The following is a 22,246-nucleotide window of genomic DNA, read 5'->3' as shown; positions in this document are numbered from 1 at the left end:
AAAATTCCTGCCAGGCATCGTAGCAACCAACCTGAGAAGGCATAATACATGAGCACAGCTTAGAAAGCATTGAAAATAACACCTGAGGGCCAAAACACCAACTGCCAATTGATAAATCAGTACACCTGAACTCTAAGACATGGCAAACCAACCTGACCACTAATAACATTCATCAGAAACTCACTGAGACTATGGAAGACACAACTGGAGGCCAATGCAAAGGCAACTGCACAGATAAACAGATTATATATACCATGAAGATGCACAAAGGTCAGTCAGAACCAAAGACCTCCAGAACATAAGACAAGTGCTGAGAAGAGATCTGAACAGTAGGGATAAGATCCAAGCCATCAATTCAGATGCCATACTGGTCATCAGATACCCAGCTCTGAACACTAGAAAGAGGGAGGGCAAGAACTAGTAAGATTGTGCCAGAGCCACAAACATGGATGAAACATGGAGCATCTTCAAATACATCAGGACAATGGCTCCCCAAAAATGAGCTGCTAAGAAGGCCTCAGGCAGCTGAAGAGAGACACAGAGGAAGTATCATGGATAACCAAGATTCATAATGGTTGGAGTCTACCACAATCGACAGGACCTAAACTGTAGACTGTGCAAAGGTGCCCCAGAGACAGTCCGGTGCATAGTAGCAGGATGTAAGATCCACAACCAAGTGGCTGGATTAGGATATAGGAACATCTGTGCCACATATGGACTAGAAGTCCCTAAGTCCTGTTGGTGACACCATCAAAGGTGGTTGAAAACAACAAACAGAGCTAAGTTTCTGTGGGACTTCCAAACAGGTAAACAGTTGCTGACCAACCAACCAGACAAATTGGTGGTTGACAAGGAGCAGAAGCCTTCAGTTGTGATCAACATCAGGAAAAAGGAGCACGTGAAAATAAAGATGTTCCAGTGACTGAAAGAATGACTGGAGCAGATGTAGAAGATAAAGTCCAATAAGGTGCCAATGTTAAAAGGAGCATTAGGAGCCCTAACTCCAAAACTGGAAGAATAGCTCCAGTAGATTCTAGGAACAACATCAGACATGTCAGTATAGAAGAGTGCAGTCCTGGGAACTATATCAGAACAAGTCTAAAGTTTTTTGTCTTTACATGTTTGTAATTGTCTGAATGGAAAAATTTTAGATGAATACAGTTGCAAGCATTTTTTGCATAAATATGACTAATAGCATAAGCTGATTTTCACACAAATCCTAAAAGTAGAGAGCTAGCCAGCATATTGAAACTATTAAACTTGGACATTTATTTATCAGTGAGCAAAATTAAAAAAAAATTATATTACAGTTTCTTTCACAATCAAATAATTTTCTAATTTCTCTCTTACACCTGGTCATGTTACTCAGTATTAACATTCTCACATTATCAATACAAACACCAAAGCGATGTGTGCTAATGATGTTGGACACTGCTATTAGATCCACTGAGTGTCCCTTCTTTTTAGACACGTCACTCTATGAGCACACTTTCCCCGTTCTACCCATTTCCTAGACCATTTATTCACTCCAGGTCTCTATATCTCACACAGCTAATGTGACATTTATCCGTAATTAGACTCTTACATATTTTAATAGAAAATGATATCCCTTAAGGTCTCCCTGTCATTTGCATGGGCAGCTCTGATGATAATCGGGTCCTAGAAAAAACATTCTCGATGACATGGGCTGTCATCCCAAATTAGCAGGCGTGAAATCCTTATCAGGGGAGTGACCTTCCAGAGCACTGCTCAAACTTGGGCAGCATGTGTGAAGAGAATGGTCTGTAAAGACACATTTCTTATTTGCTCTTTGAAGCCTATTATATTAGATGTCTAGGAGCACTGACCACAGATGTTGTATTGCACATTATTGTACAGTGCAATTTACTGTACAAAGAACTATTTTTACTGTGATATATTGGGCATATATTTATTATATTGCAGGGTGCTGGTTCAGCTTTCAACCAACTTTATTGTGCTCAGCTGAGTTAAGGCTCTCATTTTAGTTGTGCTTTTCTCTTCTTAAATTAGGCAGCAATTTGTTTTTGTTGTTGACAGTTTGTTTAGGATTGCTCAGTATGCTTATTCCATAAAACTATTCTTGTGGAGGCTGCATTCTTATGACCAACCACTAGTAAGATACATTAGTTGTAATGATTAGACTGTGATATGGTACACAGAACATGACTTGTTACTAAGGAATGAACTGATAATGAAGCATTAGGTAGTTAACGACATTAAGCAGCAAATGGTGATGAGCTACAGGCAAACAGACTAGGAAAATAAGAAAAAGACAGAGGTCTGATTTTAGCTTTGGTATGGCTATGTTTATGCTTATTGGTGTATGTGTGGAATGCCAATAAACTCTGGATTTACTTTCAAATATACACAATGTGAGAATGTGAATTCCCATATGTTAAACTCTGTTTCCCTCAGATCTCAGATGTAGTGACACCATTAAGTTGACCATGTTCAAGTAGTGGTGGAGATAACAAGCTTCGTGTCCTTCCTAGTGCGATCTAGTCATTCACACTTGTAATATCTAAATGCAATGCCTGTTTTTTGGTTTTAAACACACCTCTGAAGCACATTGACAAATAGGGCCAGTACTCTGATCTGGTCAATTTGCTGTTTATTGTTTATTAGGGGAGCACAGATAACAAGAGTTTTTCTATGGTTTACACTCGCAGCTGACATCTTAAATTGTGAATTTGGGGTTGGGATTTCCGACTCTCCCCTTCAAATGGAATGCAGGATAACACACTTGTCCCAATGCAATACAGGGCAAATACATGAATGCATACAGTACAAGTAACTGTGTAGTAGATTGTAGCCCCAAAAAGAAATATTTGCATTTTTCACCCAATAAGAGTGCCATTATTCCAAAGAAAAATGAAGATATACATTGGACAGTGTGCAGTGGAAAAGCATCTGGTCAGATGATTTTGGTCACAGTATAAATTTAAAAGAAATAAAATGAGCCATTTAACTTTATTATTATTATTACCATCATTTACAGTAGAAATTGAGGTCCTTTATGCTAATGATACATTCATATGCTACATTTTATGTGGTCAGTGTAGGTTCTGTTTTAAAATGACTATACCTGTTATATTACAATGGCTCCCTTTAAACAGTGAAAAATTCTAACTGTGACACCCTGTGATAAGTCTTTCTGTTAAGTCTGATACTGTCCTGTGCTTCACCTCTTCACCAGCTCTTTTGTTTTCTCGTGAATGTGTCACACTACTCTCTCTCCTTCAGTTCTCATCTCATGCAATCACTATATCACTATATTCATAATCCACAGTGCTTTTTTTTTTCTTTTGACGATTAAATCATAAACACACATTTTTTTAATCTCTGTATCAGTTATTTTATGGTGCAATATAAATGGTTTCATGACTCAGGGTACAGGTCTTTTAACCAATTCACTGATCTTAAATCCTTTGCATAAAGGAACACACACACAAGACCCTGGGCCTGGATGCATTAAATAAATATGTTGTCAGGTTCAGAATTGCTGAGGAAATGAAAGCATCAGTTTAAAACAGGACATTGGTTGTTAAGTAAGGATTAAAGGAAAGGTTTTTGTTTTCAGTATCAACTTGCACAGGAATAAAGTACAATACTAATCCAACTTTTGTAAGAATCAGCATTCCACAGATGCATGAATTAGTGTGTCTGTGTACATGTAAGGGAGACAGAACAATTCAATATCTATTATAATTTTCTGACTAACTGTGGTAATACCAAGACATTCATATTCCTGAGTTGTTCATGACTGCGTCATGTCTCCAAAAGAAAGACATTTTCCTATATCTGTTCAGGTCTTTTAATTAAAAGTGCCATTGTTTCGTATTGTCGGTGTTCTGCAGTCCTCTCAAATTCTTCCTTAATTCAAATTGGAAATTTTTTACTTTGCCTTTTTGAGCAGAAAGATACTTTTTTTTTGCACAGTTAATCCATAAATGTTCAGCCTCATAACTTAGTACAAGAACAAGCTTTGACTTCTGTAGTTTATAATAATATATAATTTCCTCCTCTGTGACAACTGCACAGAAGGGATTTCCTCACTAATGTAAATTGTGTAACACTTACAGTTATGCATCATTTAAGAGATTGTGACTATGGCAGACATGATGGTGGTACTTTCTCCTGTTGAGTGTTCATTCCTAAGAAAACATGCTCTGTAAATTGTCTGTTCCACCTCTTTTTTCATTTTGTTTGAAGGATGTTATTCACTAGCAAATGTTAGCATCCCGGTAAATTATAGAAACACCTTGAAAACAAAGTGTTAGCAAGTCAATACCCAAGGTCTACCTTTTTATCCAAGTTTTATGGCATTTGGCTTAAAAAATAAAGAGCTATGTAAATTTGGTGAAGGTCAAATTTGAGGCTTTACAAACAAAGTGGCTATAGAGTGGCTATGGAGGCTATGGAGGCTAAGGAGGCTATGGAGGCGAGACATTGTGTCCCTTGAAAATGTACATTTTCATAAATGATGTGCATTGTTCGAGAACCACTAAATATAACCACAGCAACACTCTGGCATCTGCCATTCTTTCTCTCTCTCTCTCTCTTCTCTCTTTTTGAGTATACTTCTTATATTGACAACCTTGACTGAAGTATTGCCAAACTGAATTAGAAATCTTCCACTGCCTCATTTACCAACAATGATAACCCTTGTAAATGGTGCATACCGTCTCTCTTTTCTTTGCATTTGAAGATGAATGTTCTCTTACAAAATCATGATGTTGCATATTTCTAATTATTTATAATTGGATATACCAAAATCCAAACCAAAAAAAAACCAAAAACCAAAATCCTTGAACTTTATTATTAAATGTGTAAGTTGAATGTTTCTGAATATTACTCAGACAACACCTCTGGTAGGATGTAAATATAAAGATGGCTGTATACTCAGGGTTGACTAGTTAAGTGTTTGTTTAATTTGCTCTCAGTTAACCAAATTCTAATATGTTTTACAGTTGTTGGTGCCACCTTTATAAGAAAATCATAATTTTCAAAGCCTCCCGTCCTTCGATTTTTGCAGCAAAAAGACCCACTTCTACTACTACATACTAGTAATAACAATTCCTAATTTTTAATTTGATATGTTATCTTTTTAAAAGTCAAAGATGAAAAGCTAAAGCTAAAGATTTTTAAAGGTTAAAGAGATTGTATACAAATTCTAAATGCAAAATAGAGCTGTTAGTCTCCAGCGTTTTTATCTTACTGTATACATGGCAACTTTTTAAAAAAATTCATTCTTCACTCTGTACTATCTCTCGTTTCTCTTCAATCTCTCTCTCTCCATATCAGGGGAACTCTTTACTCAGGAATGAGATTAGATGAGTAGGTGGTTGAGTGCAGCAGATTGGGAGTAAAAAGTGAGACAAAGCAATTGCATTTCATATTGAATTGGGAATAAGGGACAACATGGACTCCCCTTGCTCACCTCTCATTGCCTGGACTTTCTGAAGAGGCCACTGAAAGTCCATACAAAATTGAATGCCTTATCAGTTGGCCTGATAAACCAAAAGTTGTCATTTGTCTATTAACTTTGATTTGTGTTTTTGTGGAGAAATCAATGATGGGTGTAGTGCATGTGATGGCACAGAATGGTGAGACTCCCTTATTTGTTTTTTGTTTTTGAACACATTGGGATGAGATGATGGAGTGCTGAGTTATCAGCTACAGCTCCAAGCTTGGTTAGCAAAAAAGCATTTAAAAAATGTACAGTCAGACACAAACCTTCAATATGGTGCTAAGTGAATCGTTAATGAAATACCAGAATTTCACTCGCCAACACTGAAGTATAATACATAGCAATCCAGATTTAGCCCACATGACTTAGTAAAGTGTTGAATGTGGGTTTTTATCTGGGTTTATTTATATTTTTTTGGTTGTATTCTTGGAGTTCTTGCAGTGCAGGTCATTGGTTATGTTACTCCGTGTGTCATTCAGTTTTGTCTGTGTAACAGTTAGTTCCTGTTTTACTTTGGTAGTTTGTTGTCTCTGGTATTTTTCTTTGAACTTTACTTCCCCCCCCCCGTAATTGTCTACATTGTCTACACCCATGTTTTATTCCCTCAGCTGTTTCCACTTCCCTGATTATCCTCTGAGTATAAATAGTCCTGTCTTCCCCTTTGTCACAGCATCTGTTAAGCCTCCCATTCTGTTTCCCTCTCTGTACACCTGTGACTGATTTGGATTTCTGTTTGCTCGCTTTTGGGGTTTTATGCATCAGCTTAAATAAAATGGCTTTCCCTTTGTTCACTTTGTGTTCTGCCTGTGTTATGCATTTTGGCTGCTCTAAAAAGTAACAATCTGTCACAGTTTTGTGACTTTAGTTTTCTGATTGGGCTGATAATTTATTACCTTATTGTTTTAAGTGATCTGTTATGGTTAGTATTGTAATAATCATTAGTTTCTGAAAGATTGTGTTTTCTGAAGCTTTTGTACTTAACCCTTGGGTTTTTACTGTTAAAAGGTGGTTCCCTACTTACCAGGGTACTTCACCATGTTAACCTCGCTCCAGACCTCACCTGTTCTGGTGGAGATTATTTTCAGAATTACAGATGAACAGGTATTAAATCACCGACTGTTGACAAATCAGTTCCATGGAAAAAGTTGTCATGATTGTGAGCAGTAAGAGGGTGTAAGGGGTTTTAAGGACATCTAAAGACTCTGTATATATAGACTCTTTTCCTCTTGACTGCAAATTGAAAAATTTTAATGTTTTAAAAGTTTTAATTTATGACTCTAAAACAGGCCATCTGTTTGTACCCAGATAGACTATACCAAGGTTTGAAAAATGTTTTGTTTTTAATCTTTACTTACTTGCTCTCAGGCCTTGAAGAACCTCAGAAGCTGCAGCTTAAAGACTAAAAACTCAAGGTATATTACACACGTAAACATTATTTAATTCAAAACTTATTTTTAATCTGCAAGATTGTTAATGATAGGAATATGATACTGATAAATCAGTTGCAGTTTACTTAACTTCACATAGCTTAGACTCTATTAACAAATGAGTGCTTTTCCAGTCTTAGTGACTAAACTCTTAATATTGCTCTTAATACTATTGATTTGTTGCTTCCATTCTATATTTTATGTTTAACATTTTCATTTCTTTCTATTTTCTGTCATCTTGCTTTATCTGTTGCTCTGCTGACAGTTTGTAACTGGTCACATGCTGCCAGCACCATCTCTTTCATGCAGACGTGGTCAGACCTAGATTGATAAACCCTGGGTTAACCTATTGAGTTGATAAACACTTTAGTGTTGTTGTTTAACCTGACTGATGATGTGTAGCCAGATATGCTGAACAGATATGCTGTACAAGGCCTTAGTCAACTCACAGTCACAGTTTAGCTTGATTTCTTCATTACAGCCCAGCTTTCACGCCAGTAATCATTAAACATTAAAACACTTCAGCAGATGTTTTTGCTGGACTAGTGGGCACACAAATATAAATAAATTGTTTCTTAAAAAGGTATTTTAAATAGCTGAGAAAGTATTGATATAGTGATATATCAGTCAGAATCATGACTGATGTAAGTCTCTCGCCTCTGGTGAAAGCTGATGTGACCCTTGATAGTTTTACTGCATATTGATTAGACTTGGACCTGATTTAACCCCCAGCACAGATTTCTACAGTCATCAGCCCATATTTTCTTATATACATTGTTTGAAAACAATAAAACCCTTGCAATTCAAAGGCTGACAATTATTAACATATCAGCTCCATATGAGTAGTATTGAAATACAAGTGTATATATGTTAAAAAAAAAAAAACTCTGCACACCTGAATCAATGAAAGGTGCATAGAAGAAAACATTTTTTTAAATCAACTGTGCACGTTGTCGCATTTACCATAATTTTGTATTTATTTTCACCGTTTCGGTCGGCGTGACCTTCGTCAGTTTTGCTCATATGAAATGCTTCCAGTTTTATGGACTGACATAAAAAGAGATGCAAGCTTCATACTGCTGACCTCTGTTGTGATGCTGCCTTAGGTTGTTATCTTACAATCCATTTTCATATCCCAAAGTACTGTTTCTGGCTCTTTATCCTGTAACACATCTGTCATGGGTGTCATTGGAGACTGACAAGGAATGAAAACAGAAAGAGAGTTTTGCAAGGTACTCTGTGCCACATCTGTGACTGATCTGGGAAAATCCCTAACATTTTTTTGTGCAGTGCAAAGATGTAGGGTCTGTAGCGAGGGCTAATTTTGTCACCGTTGCTGGCCTCACTCTGAGATCAAGAGTGTAGCCTACAGGTCTGTCTGCATTGTCCCACTGCACTTTAAGGGAGCAGGAGAACTGACCATTCTCCCCCAGCAAGAGAAGCTCAGAGAACAGAAGCTGTAGAGTGTGAAATCTGTGTCATGGTCAAATGTTTACACCTCTGTCAGATGACTGGCATCCTACAGTGTCACCCTGTCAGAAGCCATGTACCAAGATATATTGCATATAATACCAAGTCAGCACCAGCAATGTATTTCAGAAACCTCCTAGGTAAAACATCACAAAAATAAAGGGTGGACACTATAGAGGTTGTGAAATTCAATTATTTTCAACAGTTTTAGAGAAATATATCCCATGTTTACAAGGGGATCAGAGAATCTGTGAAATAGTCAGCAGCACTGACATTAGTACTTTGTGTTGTTTTTTAAATGTTGCTACAGTACAGACAACATTCAGAACAACACGATTTTGCACAGGAGGACCAACACTGTAAATTGGAAGCAGAAACATAACCATAGCAGCTTAGAGGTCTCTCCATCTCCGGACAGCCAGGCCAGTCTTTATCCCACCCTTTGCTGGAGGCCTTTTTAGCTCAAGAACATTTTTTCAGAGGAAGAAAATCTGAAATCTTGCCTCCAGCTGAATGTACTGGACTGCACCCTTCCCTTTCACTTTTCCTGTGTGGGAGATTGTGTTTTTGTAAACACGGGGAAGGCCAAGGCTTCTAAGAGAGGTAATGGAAATTAAAATGAATGTAGCAATTCTCAAAACATAGGAGACAGAAGTTGAGGTTAAGACACAAACAGAGGCAGAGGTTTCTTTATTTTAACTCTGCTGAGATGTGAAATATTTGCTATTCGTTTTCTACGTCTCATATATAGAACCTGTAATTTAAGTCATACCACTCTGCTTTTGTGCCTCAGTTTGTTTAGTTCTTCTGCATATTTCAGAACTGAAAATTTTGAAGTGGAAAGTAAATGTGTGTAAACTGGACCGTTGGATGAGTTTGCATCATGTCTTATTTTAAGGTTTTAAAGGATGGAGTCAGACTGGAGGGTGGTCTATTCTTTATTTAGATAGCAATGCTAAAGGGATATCAGGAAACAAATGAGACTTCATTGGGCAGATTGCCTGTTGGCTTAATCAAGTGCCTTCCTTTCTAAAAAATGATCTCTTTCATTTATTTCCACAGAAATGCTTTTAAATGTTTCTGTTCATTTCACTTTGGCTTCTATTACTTAATTTTAATTAATACACCATAAATGTAGCAGAAATGTATGTGAACATTCACTTTTTTACAGTGTCACTATTTCTACTTACTGGAAGTAAAGCAAAAGCAAAGAGACTGGGAAGCACTTGGGGTTCATCTTATAAAACTGCTCAATGCTATCCACTGTCACAAGTAATATGTGATCTCTTTGGCTTCATTGAATCCGGTTGCTCAAAGTAATTTATATTTAATATTCAGTGACTTTTAATGCAACCTTAATTCTATCACATCAGTCTTACCAGTCTTCCTCTCCTTCTTTCCTTTCTTGGCTGTCAGAGGCCTTGTTGACCTTATTATGAATAGTTTGACCTTTTCACAGGCTGACTTCCCCAGTTGTGGACAAGGGCACATTACAGGTAAATGATCAGCCGAACAGAATGGCTGACAAGGGCTCAGATGGACAGGACAGTAGGTGGTAGAGTGCTGTAGTTGGGACATGGGCATGGAAAGCTCTTGGATGTTAGAGACGAGGGCAGGGATGAGGGGAAAAAAAGATGAGATACACAGAAGAGTCAAGACACCCTGGCATGCTGTTCACTGTCCAGATGACCTCGCTCACTTTTTCACAGCAGAAGGATAAGCCTGCCAGCAACTCAGTCCATCATGTTGACTCCAACAGCTGAGCAACATCTGTTCATTAGACTTGACAGATGAAAGAGGAGCCCATGAAGATAAAAGAGAGCACATCCAACATAATATATCTCACATATAATTACGAGGACCTTGTATTACATAGCGGCCCTACTGCATTTCCAGTCTCTTGTACATGTGATCTGCACACCAAGCTGCACAGATAGGTAGCGAGAAAGGGAATTGTGAGTGGTAATCGAGGCGTTTGCTTCATCCGTCACGCTTCTTTCAGCTCTATTGTACTGTGCTGAAGGTCTTTCTCTCCATTACATTGTTTTGTTGCTTTTTCCCTCAGCCTCTGAAATGTCACAGGGAAATGGGCACAAAGCATGGACATGGATGAGAACCGATAAATAATGCAGCATACATTAACATCCCCGTCTCCTTTACCCACATCCACCTCCTTCCACCTGCAGACAAGACGGTAGAGGGTATACACTTCCGCGCACATTCCTTACACACGTAGAAACATGTAGAAATCATTTTCATTATTTATAATCAAAATGTTTATTATCCATCTATAGATGATCAGTAGAAATTTTATAATTTTTTAACTTTTTTTTTTAACTTTATAAGTCAGTGAGCAGCTTTCACGTTTTTCAGGCAAATTCAGGTCTGTTGCAGCTGAAGAGCACATCTGTCACTGTTGCAATAAGCTTGCAATTGCGGGCAAAGCCGTATCCACACAGAAAGCTTTTCAGCTGTAATTTTCAGTTGTCCATTTGACAAAAAAAGACGCACTTCAATTTTAATTATTCCAGCTGCCTAAACTGGTGCTATGATGGCTCGTATTTTACCCACACTATACGCACTTGTACTTTTGCAATTCTATTTTCCTGCTTTCAGTGTGAGGAGCTACAGCGATTGTGTATTGGGCTCTGAGTGTTGTCAAAATGTGGGTGACCTACAGCTCAGTGCTGTGTCTGAAAAAATCCTGATACAGGTGCCTCAGCTGAATTGTTGAGGGGAGGCTCACTATGCCTTCTGCATAGTTTTTAAATATAATTTAGTGCATTGTGTAAACAGGTTTTGCACTCATTTTATGTATAGTTGTTGATACATTATATTTTGTCTAATACACTAGTGAAAAAGTAGGTAACACAGATGTTATTAACACCTTTTATGGAAGGATGTGCACATTTTACTTTATGCATACAAAATACAGATGATTGTCTCTGACCATTACCCATCTGATCATCCGCATCATCTCATTTTGTCATGTGGAATACATCAAGGAACACACTTGTCAGCACAGCTTTTCTTGGCAGCCAATTCTTATAGGTCTTATGGCCATGCTTCAAACATCAGAAACACAATCCCCTGTCTTGCAAAAATTCTATTTTCTCCTTGAGTAGTTTGCTTCTCATCTTTCTACATTACTCTAGCCGAGGCTCTCCTTTACAAAACAGACCATTACTTCAGAACAGTGAACATTTTGAACACTCGCCTAAGCGTGTTCTGCACAGTTGGTGTGCATAGTACTTCCCACCATGATGACATTTTCATTTGTGATTTAAGCTGTGCATGCATTGTTTGGTTATGAAACTTGTTGGCAGAATGTTCAATCAAAGATTAAATGCATGGTAGTTTTGGATCTAGTCATAGAATCAAAAGAAAATATAATGATAATGTGTAAAGTACTGACAGTGTAAATCATGTCGCTGGGAATGCATAACAACTTCTTCCATACAGAATTCAATGTCCAGAAACAAAAAGTGTAAAACCTGCAGTACAGTTTCAGTTTCTCATGGTTTTAAGTGTTTATGAGTAACAATAGAGGAATTAGAATTTACACTGCTGGCTTTACTTTAAAAAATATGCTAAAATATGCTAATGTATTCCCTTAGTAAAACCTGAAATGAAGAAGGAGCTCAATATACTGTGCCAAGGTTCTACAAAAATATTTTAATGGATGCAGTTAGGTTCATTGTTTCCATGTCTATCTCCTTACTCAAATCCCAAATAAATAACTTGATAACCACCAGTGTGAAACAGTTTAGGATGATTGCAATATTTAAGCTGAGTAAAGTCACATAAGAAAGCCTTTAAATATATAACTTGCTTTATAAGACATGCCCCAGATCTACAGTGCGTGAAATTATTATTTGATTCCTTGCTGAATTTGTAAGTTTGCTCACTTTGTCATTTTAATGGAGAGAAATAGAATATTACCAAAAATTTATAAAACATATAAATGTTCACTGGCAAACTTAAGGTGGGCCTGTACATGTTCCTTCTTAAGCAGAAGGACCTTCTGAAGGGCTGCAAGATTTCAGTCATTAAGGCGTAGTGTTGTGTTTTGGTGACTGTGGTCTCAGCTGCTTTCAGGTCATTAACAAGGCGTTTCCATGTAGTTTGGGGCTGATCCAGCATCTTTCTCATGATCATTCTCACGCCAATAGGCAAGATCTTCCATGCAGCTCCAGTCCGAGGACGATTAATGGTCATTTTATATTTCTTCCATTTCATACCAACAGTTGTCACCTTCTCATCAAGCTTGTTGCTGGTGGTTTACAGTCTCGTCCCTGATGTCGTGGTGGTGGAGAGGCTAGATTGGAAGAAATGATTCTGTGGACAGGTGGGTGTTATTTACATAATAAACTGAGATCAGGAGTATCGGTCGGTCGTGTGCCCATGTGCCCCACATAGGCACACATCCAGTATATGGAAAAATGCAATTCAATTTATAAATGTTTTTTTTTTTTGTTTGTTTTTTTAATAGAGACTGTTAATTTCTTCGTAAGTGAGCCAACTTGCAAATTCAGCAGGGAATCAAATAATTATTAGCCTCACTGTGTCACTGGTAGTAGTATAATACAGCATGATGTTTGCTGTTCATTTAAAGACGTGCTCATTTACAGTAAATAGGTTGACAGGAGGAGTTAAAGTGAGATGGGATAATGCACCAGATTAAAAAAAAAGCTGTGTTGTGTTTAGTTGTTTTAAAACTGGAAACAAGTTGCTGGATATATATGCATACTTCAGAAATCTTAGAGGCATTTAAACACCTTCATTCATGACTTCTGTTGATCTTCCTCTGTATTTGTTTGCATTGCCAAATTAGATACAAAAAATTTTTCTCTCACTGTTGATGACTGATTTCCCATATATGAATCAATTATTTCTAAATGTTCTCTTTAACATTTTTTCTTTTTACTTTGTCACTCTCAAACATCATCATGTTGTCTTTGTGTGAATCATGTTTCTGTCAAAAATATTATGGAGAAAGAGGAAAAGGAAGACAAATGCACTGTTTTTTGTTACCCTAGGAGGCACTGTTGTTCCTAGATTGAGGAAAGCCGATTTGCAGCCACAACTGATCGCGCCAGCCCTCTTCAATATGGAGACAGATTAAACATGAAGGAATTCAAGGATAAAATGTTGGGGAGATGTATGAGAGCCACTGGTTCATTCAAACATACATAAATTTTGTACATACCAGTGGTGGCTGGTGACACAAGAAGGATCAGCTCCTGTGGAGGACATGAGGAGTGAAAAGCTCCACGAGAGGTTTTAAGAATAATTTGGATAAACCGGCTCTTTAAATAGTCCAGAAGGAGAAGTGCAAATGAGAGACTGGTCACATTACTTCTGTGAAACATTATGTAACTGAGATTGCACCTAATAACCAAATAATTGCCAAGCTACCTATTACAGGGCAGTAATGATTTTAGAGTTAACTTTTTTAAAGATAAAATTTCATGCACAAAAACAGCAGAACAATAATCTGAAATACTGGAAATGCTTATTGTAAGTTTATGGCCCATGATCACACTTAATATGTGGATCATTGCTGTGAACAGATGTGACAGCTCACCTGTCTTATGTGGTCCTGATTGATCCTGTATTTGTCTAAAATAATTATGAATATTAATAATATAAAACTATGAATGTTATAAATATGCTTCTAAGAATAAAAGCATCTATGAAGCAACAGGAATTCAGAGGAATTGTCACAAAACACTAAGTAACATATGCACTTTAGGTCCTGTTTTTATCCTTTGATTATTACTTTCATTGGTTCACCAATAATGCTCTGTGTGATGCGTTTGGAGAAGTCTTTGTACTAAAATCTTCAATGTTAAAAAACAAAAAAACTTGCAACTTGCAAATTGCTTCCCATTGATTCATTTGTTGAAAAATGAAATATAGCACCAGCACCAATTCAGTGTTGCAGCTACACACATGAAATACATAAAACTTCAAATTTCATTTGCTGTTTTGTGGAAGGGAGAAAAAGAAACAAAACCTCTCTGTCTCAGGGTACCCTCCATACCGCCCCAGAGCTCATGTGCCAGGCAGTGACAGGCCTTAGCTCTAACTGATCTGTGAGCATGAGTGACAGCCACTGATCCTGCCTGGAGTGGCGCCACAGCAGAGCTACCATTGCGCATTTTTTTTATTTTTTCCCTGACAGAAAAGTCACTGAATAGGTTAAATGTTTAGTTATTTGCATAGGGGAAACCATCAGATCTGTTTCAAGTGTTATGATTTAATGTTGTCAGTGTTTTGTTTTATGTTATGTTTAAGGATTTGTTCTCGTTTCCTGTTTTATTGTGAAGGTCTGCGTCTCATGTGAGTGTGTTCAGTTTTACCTCTGTCTCGTCTTGTTGATTATTCCCAGCTGTGTTCCCCACCTGTGTGTAATCTCCCTGTGTTTCCCTGTGTGTATTTAAGTCGCGTCCTCTGTCTTTGTAGTTTGGGCTGGCCTGTCTGTGTATCCACCATGTCTCATCCGTGTTTCCCTGCTGCCCAACCGTCATCTGTTTTCTGCTCGCCGTTATTCGTGTTCAGGTTTGTGTTTGTGTTTCTGTTCAGGGTCAGTAGTTTAGTTTTCCCAGTATAGTTTAGTTCTCCGTTCACCATTTTGTCCATCTCTTTTGTTGTGTTTGCCTTAGTGGCACCAGCCATTTTTAGCCAACCTGGTTGTCCATTTTACGATAAAGCCTCTTCTCACCCACAATCTGGTATTCATCTTCTTTTATGTTGCGACCTTGAGCCGGGTCGTAACAGAATTGGGGGCTCGTCCGGGATACATTCGTCTTCCCTGGAGGGTCCGAGGGACCGCTTCAGCATTCGTCCGTCTTCACTGGAGGGTCCGAGGGGCCTGTCCAGCCTACATTCGTCTCCGCTGGAGGGGTCCAAGGGGCCTGTCCAGCCTACATTCGTCTCCGCTGGAGGGTCCGAGGGGCCTGTCCAGCCTTCGTCCGTCTCCGCTGGAGGGTCCGAGGGGCCTGTCCGTCTTCGCTGGAGGGTCCGGAGGACCGCTTCAGCATTCCATCTGCCTGCAGGATAGCGGCCAGTGCCTTGTGCACTGGTCCCCCAGGACTACAGCATTCATGGCTCTCTAGGTCATGAATCAAACATTTTCATTTGGGGTTAAATGTTTGATTTTTGGGTGGGGGGAAATGTTATGATTTAATGTTGTCAGTGTTTTGTTTTATGTTATGTTTAAGGATTTGTTCTCGTTTCCTGTTTTATTGTGAAGGTCTGCGTCTCATGTGAGTGTGTTCAGTTTTACCTCTGTCTCGTCTTGTTGATTATTCCCAGCTGTGTTCCCCACCTGTGTGTAATCTCCCTGTGTTTCCCTGTGTGTATTTAAGTCGCGTCCTCTGTCTTTGTAGTTTGGGCTGTTCCGTCTGTGTATCCACCATGTCTCATCCGTGTGTTTCCCTGCTGCCCAACCGTCATCTGTTTTCTGCTCGCCGTTATTCGTGTTCAGGTTTGTGTTTCTGTTCAGGGTCAGTAGTTTAGTTTTCCCAGTATAGTTTAGTTCTCCGTTCACCATTTTGTCCATCTCTTTTGTTGTGTTTGCCTTAGTGGCACCAGCCATTTTTAGCCAACCTGGTTGTCCATTTTACGATAAAGCCTCTTCTCACCCACAATCTGGTATTCATCTTCTTTTATGTTGCGACCTTGAGCCGGGTCGTAACACAAGGTCTCAAACAGGGGTTAGTGATGGGCTTTTTTCCAGGGGATGATCCTAGCTAGGTGTGATGCTATCAGGGTATGATGCTAGCTGGAACATTTTACACAAGTTTTTATTTATAAACAGGAATGAGTCTTAAATAATCAATTCAGAAGGCAAGATGTTTTTAGAACATATATTGTAAATTCAGGTTGTATCCTTAATAAGCACTCCAAGTCACACTAAAACATAAAATAAAATTACTGATCACTGCAGGGACATTTTTTCTAATGCAATCTCTCACACAGCAACATAAAGTTATTAGTTAGCAGGTTTTCTCATTTATAAAGTAATATATTGCAATCTATCCATCCAGTCTCTTCCACTCATGCTTATCAGGGTCACGGGGAAGGGGTTAGAGCCATTCCTAGCTACCAGGGGGCGAGATGCGGGGTACACCCTGGACAGGTCACCAGTCTGTTGCAGAACTAACACAGAGAGACATTAATACAGAGTTAAACTAAGGGACAAGGTGAGAAGTTCCATGTAGTAGTTAATACACTTGGCTCACACACATAAGATTCATGGTTTGAGACAAGAGGGAGACTCATGCTAAACCTTAGTGAGTTACAAGCTAATGTACTTCAAGTGACGGTCCCAAGCAAAATCAAACATCCAAATTAATCTGCTGTGGCGACCACTTGGAAATAGGAGAGTAGCTGAAAAGTACCTAACGTAAGGGACAAAGCTTAAATGTATTCACTCTAAACTCATGGCATACAATGACATACAAAAACGTGTAGTTGTGTGTATGTCCATGCATGCATCTGTGTGTGTGTGTGGGCAGTTTGGGGTGCAAAGATATTTCTACACTGTCAGAAAAGAGGGCAGTGGTACCTGTTTTACAGTCTTGTTCTTGCTTTCACACTATAGTGTCTTCCTAATGGTAGGAGTGTGAACAGTGCCTGTCGAGGGTGGCTACTGTCCTTCTGATGACCTCAATGTTCTAGAGATGTTGGTTAAGGCAGTTTCAGAGATGGCCTGCTGTTACCAGCCTCTGCAGGGCCTTACTGATCAATATTGTGCTACCAGCATGTTTAGAAATGGTACAACTTAACCAGTTATAATTTAAGCAAATATTTTCAAATCTAAAAAAAGTTGGAAAAAATGATAATGAAAGGAACAACTGCAATAGGTTACATCCACGATCATATACAATGTACACTAAAATCTGAACAAGAAAATAATTGGCTGCATTTGTGATTTTAAGATTGTGACCTCATCAACAGCAACACCAACAACAGCATAGGTGTTCATTGTTTCTGATGCCAATTTGCCTCGACCATACCCCTTAAATGTTACATATGAGAACCTCTCCTGTTAGTTGTAGTCTAAAGCGACCCTAGGATAACCAGAGAAAGTTAATTTATAAATAGAGTAGTTACCTCGGAAATTGAGCAGTATTATAAATTTTGACTGCTCCTGGAGACTGATAAACCCCTAGGTGGCATCTACATGGCGTAGATGGCATCTCAGTGGCAGATTGAAAAGATTTCTTGCTTTGCATGAATTCACTTGTCATTGAAAATCCAATTTTGAAAGTAAACAAATAAAATAAATGATGATTTCAGTCAGCTACATGAGTAAATTTGCACTCAAAAGACAGTTAAAGAGAATTTATATCATTCCATCTACAAAATCTTTACAGAAATAACATTTTAAGTGCAATATTTCTCAGGACATGATACCATATTTGTAAATGTTACAATTTAAGTACTGCTAGATATACAGGGTGGGTCATTTATATGGATACACGGTAATAAAATGGGAATGGTTGGTGATATTTAAGGCCTGTTTGTGGCACATTAGTATATGTGAGGGGGCAAACTCCTCAAGATGGGTGGTGACCATGGTGGCCATTTAGAAGTCGGCCATCTTGGATACAACTTTTGTTTTTTCAATAGGAAGAGGGCCATGTGACACATCAAACTTATTGGTAATGTCACAAGAAAAACAATGGTGTGCTTGGTTTCAACGTAACTTTATTCTTTCATGAGTTATTTACAAGATTCTGACCACTTATAAAATGTGTTCAATGTGCTGCCCATTGTGTTGGATTGTCAATGCAACCCTCTTCTCCCACTCTTCACACACTGATAGCAACACCGCAGGAGAAATGCCAGCACAGGCATCCAGTATCTGTAGTTTCAGGTGCTGCACATCTTGTATCTTCACACCATAGACAATTGCCTTCAGATGACCCCAAAGATATAAGTCTAAGGGGGTCAGATTGGGAGACCTTGGGGGCCATTCAACTGGGCCACGACGACCAATCCACTTTCCAGGAAACTGTTCGTCTAGGAATGCTCGGACCTGGCACCCATAATGTGGTGGTGCACCATCTTGCTGGAAAAACTCAGGGAACGTGCCAGCTTCAGTGCATAAAGAGGGAAACACATCATCATGTAGCAATTTCAAATATCCAATGGCCTTGAGGTTTCCATTGATGAAGAATGGACCCGCAAACCATCACTTTTGTTGCTCCAACAGTCTTGGAGGGATCCATCTAATGTGGGTTAGTGTCAGACCAATAGCGGTGGTTTTGTTTGTTAACTTCACCATTCACATAAAAGTTTGCCTCATCACTGAACAAAATCTTCTGCGTGAACTGAGGGTCCTGTTCCAATTTTTGTTTTGCCCATTCTGCAAATTCTGTGCGCCGATCTGGGTCATCCTCGTTGAGATGCTGCAGTAGCTGGAGTTTGTAAGGGTGCCATTTGTGAGTAGCTAATATCCGCCGAAGGGATGTTCGACTAATGCCACTCTCCAGTGACATGCGGCGAGTGCTATGCTGCGGGCTCTTGCTGAATGAAGCTAGGACAGCCACTGATGTTTCTTCATTAGTGACAGTTTTCTCGCGTCCACATTTTGGCAAATCTAACACTGAACCAGTTTCACAAAACTTAGCAAGCAGTTTGCTAACTGTAGCATGGGAGATGGGTGGTCTCGTAGGGTGTCTTGCATTGAAATCTGCTGCAATGACCTGGTTACTGCGTTCACCAGATATCAACACAATTTCGATCCGCTCCTCATGTGTTTACCTCTTCGACATGTCAATGGCTGTGAACAAAGAGAAACTTGTAAATAACTCATGAAAGAATAAAGTTACGTTGAAACCAAGCACACCATTGTTTTTCTTGTGACATTACCAATAAGTTTGATGTGTCACATGGCCCTCTTCCTATTGAAAAAACAAAAGTTGTATCCAAGATGGCCGACTTCTAAATGGCCACCATGGTCACCACCCATCTTGAGGAGTTTGCCCCCTCACATATACTAATGTGCCACAAACAGGCCTTTAATATCACCAACCATCCATCCATCCATCCATCCATTCGCTTCCGCTTATCCTTTCCAGGGTCGCGGGGGGCGCTGGAGCCTATCCCAGCTGTCATAGGGCGAGAGGCGGGGTACACCCTGGACAGGTCGCCAGTCTGTCGCAGGGCCAACACACAGGGACAGACAACCATTCACACTCACATTCACTCACACATTCACACCTAGTGACAATTTGGATTATCCAATTAACCTATCCCCTCAAACTGCATGTCTTTGGACGGTGGGAGGAAGCCGGAGTACCCGGAGGGAACCCACGCAAACACAGGGAGAACATGCAAACTCCACACAGAAAGACCCCGGCCTGATGGTGGAATTGAACTCAGGACCTTCTTGCTGTGCGGCAACAGTGCTAACCACCGTGCCACCAACCATTCCCATGTTATTACGGTGTATCCATATAAATGGCCCACCCTGTATAGTAACTCCGCTAATGCTGAAATGTGTGCCATATGTTCATTTGGAAAGACATCTACCCAAACTTCTTATTAAAAAATGGTCTAGTTTTCATGTTATACTAAGACTATAGGTACATCCTCAAAGAAGGGAAATGTCCTGATGCTTCACTTGTGTAGATGGTGTATGAGCATCTCTTTGTGTGCTCCTCCACTGAACAGGAGTGTCAGCAGCATTTTGTCCAACCATCTCCATTGGGGAGAGGTATATGACAGTGAAATAGTGCCGATGAAATACTTTTTGAGATTTAAGTTGGCTTATACATTTTTAAATGAAGGGTAGTTCTGAAACAGTCATGGGTCACTGCTGCAATTAACATTGCATGGTTTCAAATTTTATTGTATAGTAGATCTTTAAGTAACATGAAATATGACGTGATAATAGAGTAGAGGTAGTGTCTTATCTTTCTTTTTAGTGTCTTCTTTTTTTGGACCACCTGATGTTACAATCAAGGTCATCTTCCCTAAACTGCTCACCACCTGAGGAATTTCAAATGCTGGCTGCTCCTAATTGCCTCCTTGGACAAAGAAAAGAAAATTGCAGTATTGCAGTGCACTTGGAACTTGCAGTTGATGGTGGAAAGTTTTAACCCTGTAGCAGTCTTGAGCTTTTGAAGTAGCTGCATGAGGATTCACCACATCTTCTATGTTTTCTGTGTCTGACCTGTCAGCAATAGTCCACATGAATAAAAGGTGAACTGTTTGATCTGTGTCTCTGAGCTGTGCTATTCAATCTAGTTTTTTTTTTTTTTAGTTGTGATACTGAGAGCTTACTTTGATGCCTTTGTTTGCTTGCTTCAGCTCCATTCAAGAGATCCCTTGGTCCATTGCCTGCTGCCATATTCATGATACACCTTACTGTCATACCCCCATGATCCTATTGGCACACAGATTACCCACATCTGCTCACACTTCCTCCTGGGCCTGACAACATCAACATTTGCTTTGGTGATTTAGCTAAATGCCAAGTGAGGAACTGTAGCATTTTATGTTACCTGGCACGTGAAGAGAGACTGTCAATAATACCAGCTCTTAGGAAAAGACGAATGTTTGCAAAATATGGATCTAGTTTTTTATTATTAACAACCATCTGATTGCACTTCATTTTCATCACATGGAATAAATAAAATTCATAACAAAATAATGAATTTGAAATAAAAGTTTGGACGAATATATTTTTAAAAAAAGTTTGCACAACTGCCTTTTTTTGTTACATGAAAAAGACAGCCTCTTACCCAGTTTCACCAAAGTGAATGCTGACTCGCTTGAAACATATTAAGAGTTAGTTGACAGCATGCAGAGAGAAATAATAGCAGCCATAAAATGACCCACCCTCTGCCATTAGGACCGCCATTTGTTAGATTTTTCGACAAAGTGAAGGTGATTTCTTTCCACCAATTGATGTTACCCGTTCTGCACACTGCCATGATGTGTTTCTTTGTAAATTACTTTTGGCACTTTGTGATGCTTGATTCAGTGATCAAAGAAGCTTTCGAAATCATTTTTTTTTCCTTTTTTTGTGGTTATGAACAGCAATTTTGCCAGAAAATTACACACAAAAATAAAAAGATCTGGAATGTGTAATCTATGGGACTTTGTCTAAAATCTGTCTCACCCTTTAGTCTGCTTTTATAAGTCTAACTGATACTTAAAAACAATCTGTACTGTACTGATAAATGAGTTTAGAACTTCAGGCACACATTCAACGAGTTGTACAATACTAGAGATGTAAGTTGTATTTCTGTCAATATTTTTTTACAACTTTTATCTTGGTATACAGTTTCCTCTAGCAGTGACATCATTATTGGTTTTCCTCATGGTTACATTTAGACACTCACTTTGTTATAGGTTAGGGAATTCCACTGTGCAACATCACTGGGATAACACAAAGAATCAACAATTAACCTGACAAGCATATCTTTGAACTACAGGAAGAAACCACAGCAACCGGATAAAATGCAGGCAAAGAGAAAACATACACACTCCACAGAGAAAAAGATCTGTAGCATGAGGTGACAGTGCTGCACACTGAACCAAACAAGAAATGTAATTAGTTTTTCTTCTGTTATCCAAGCTGTCATGGGGCGAGAGGCAGGGTATAGGGCCCTGGGCAGCATGGTAGCATGGTGGTTAGCACTGTTGCCTCACATGCAAGAAGGTCTTGGGTTTGAGTCCACCATGTGGCCTTTATGTGGAGTATGCATGTTCTCCCCATGTTGCTGTGGGTTCTCTGCAGGTACTCCAGTTTCCCCCATAGCCCAGAGACATGCAATTAGTGGGGTCAGGCTAATGGTGAATCTAAATTTCCCATAGGCGTGAATGTGAATGG

At 39.1% G+C, this 22,246-nt stretch overlaps 1 long non-coding RNA gene across 1 annotated transcript; it reads left to right on the top strand.

The window, feature by feature from the left end:
* Positions 1 to 6,514: 6,514 nt before the first annotated feature.
* LOC109203038 (uncharacterized) lies at positions 6,515 to 14,255 on the top strand. Its single transcript, XR_002063003.2, has 4 exons — positions 6,515 to 6,592; positions 6,857 to 6,903; positions 12,636 to 12,736; positions 13,428 to 14,255. It is a non-coding gene; the product is annotated as an uncharacterized LOC109203038 (long non-coding RNA).
* The last annotated feature ends 7,991 nt before the right edge of the window (positions 14,256 to 22,246 follow it).

This window comes from Oreochromis niloticus, linkage group LG7 (assembly GCF_001858045.2).
Source record: "Oreochromis niloticus isolate F11D_XX linkage group LG7, O_niloticus_UMD_NMBU, whole genome shotgun sequence".
Lineage (NCBI taxonomy): Eukaryota > Metazoa > Chordata > Actinopteri > Cichliformes > Cichlidae > Oreochromis > Oreochromis niloticus.
Note: the sequence above shows the minus strand (reverse complement) of the source record. Positions and strands in the feature narration are given on the sequence as shown.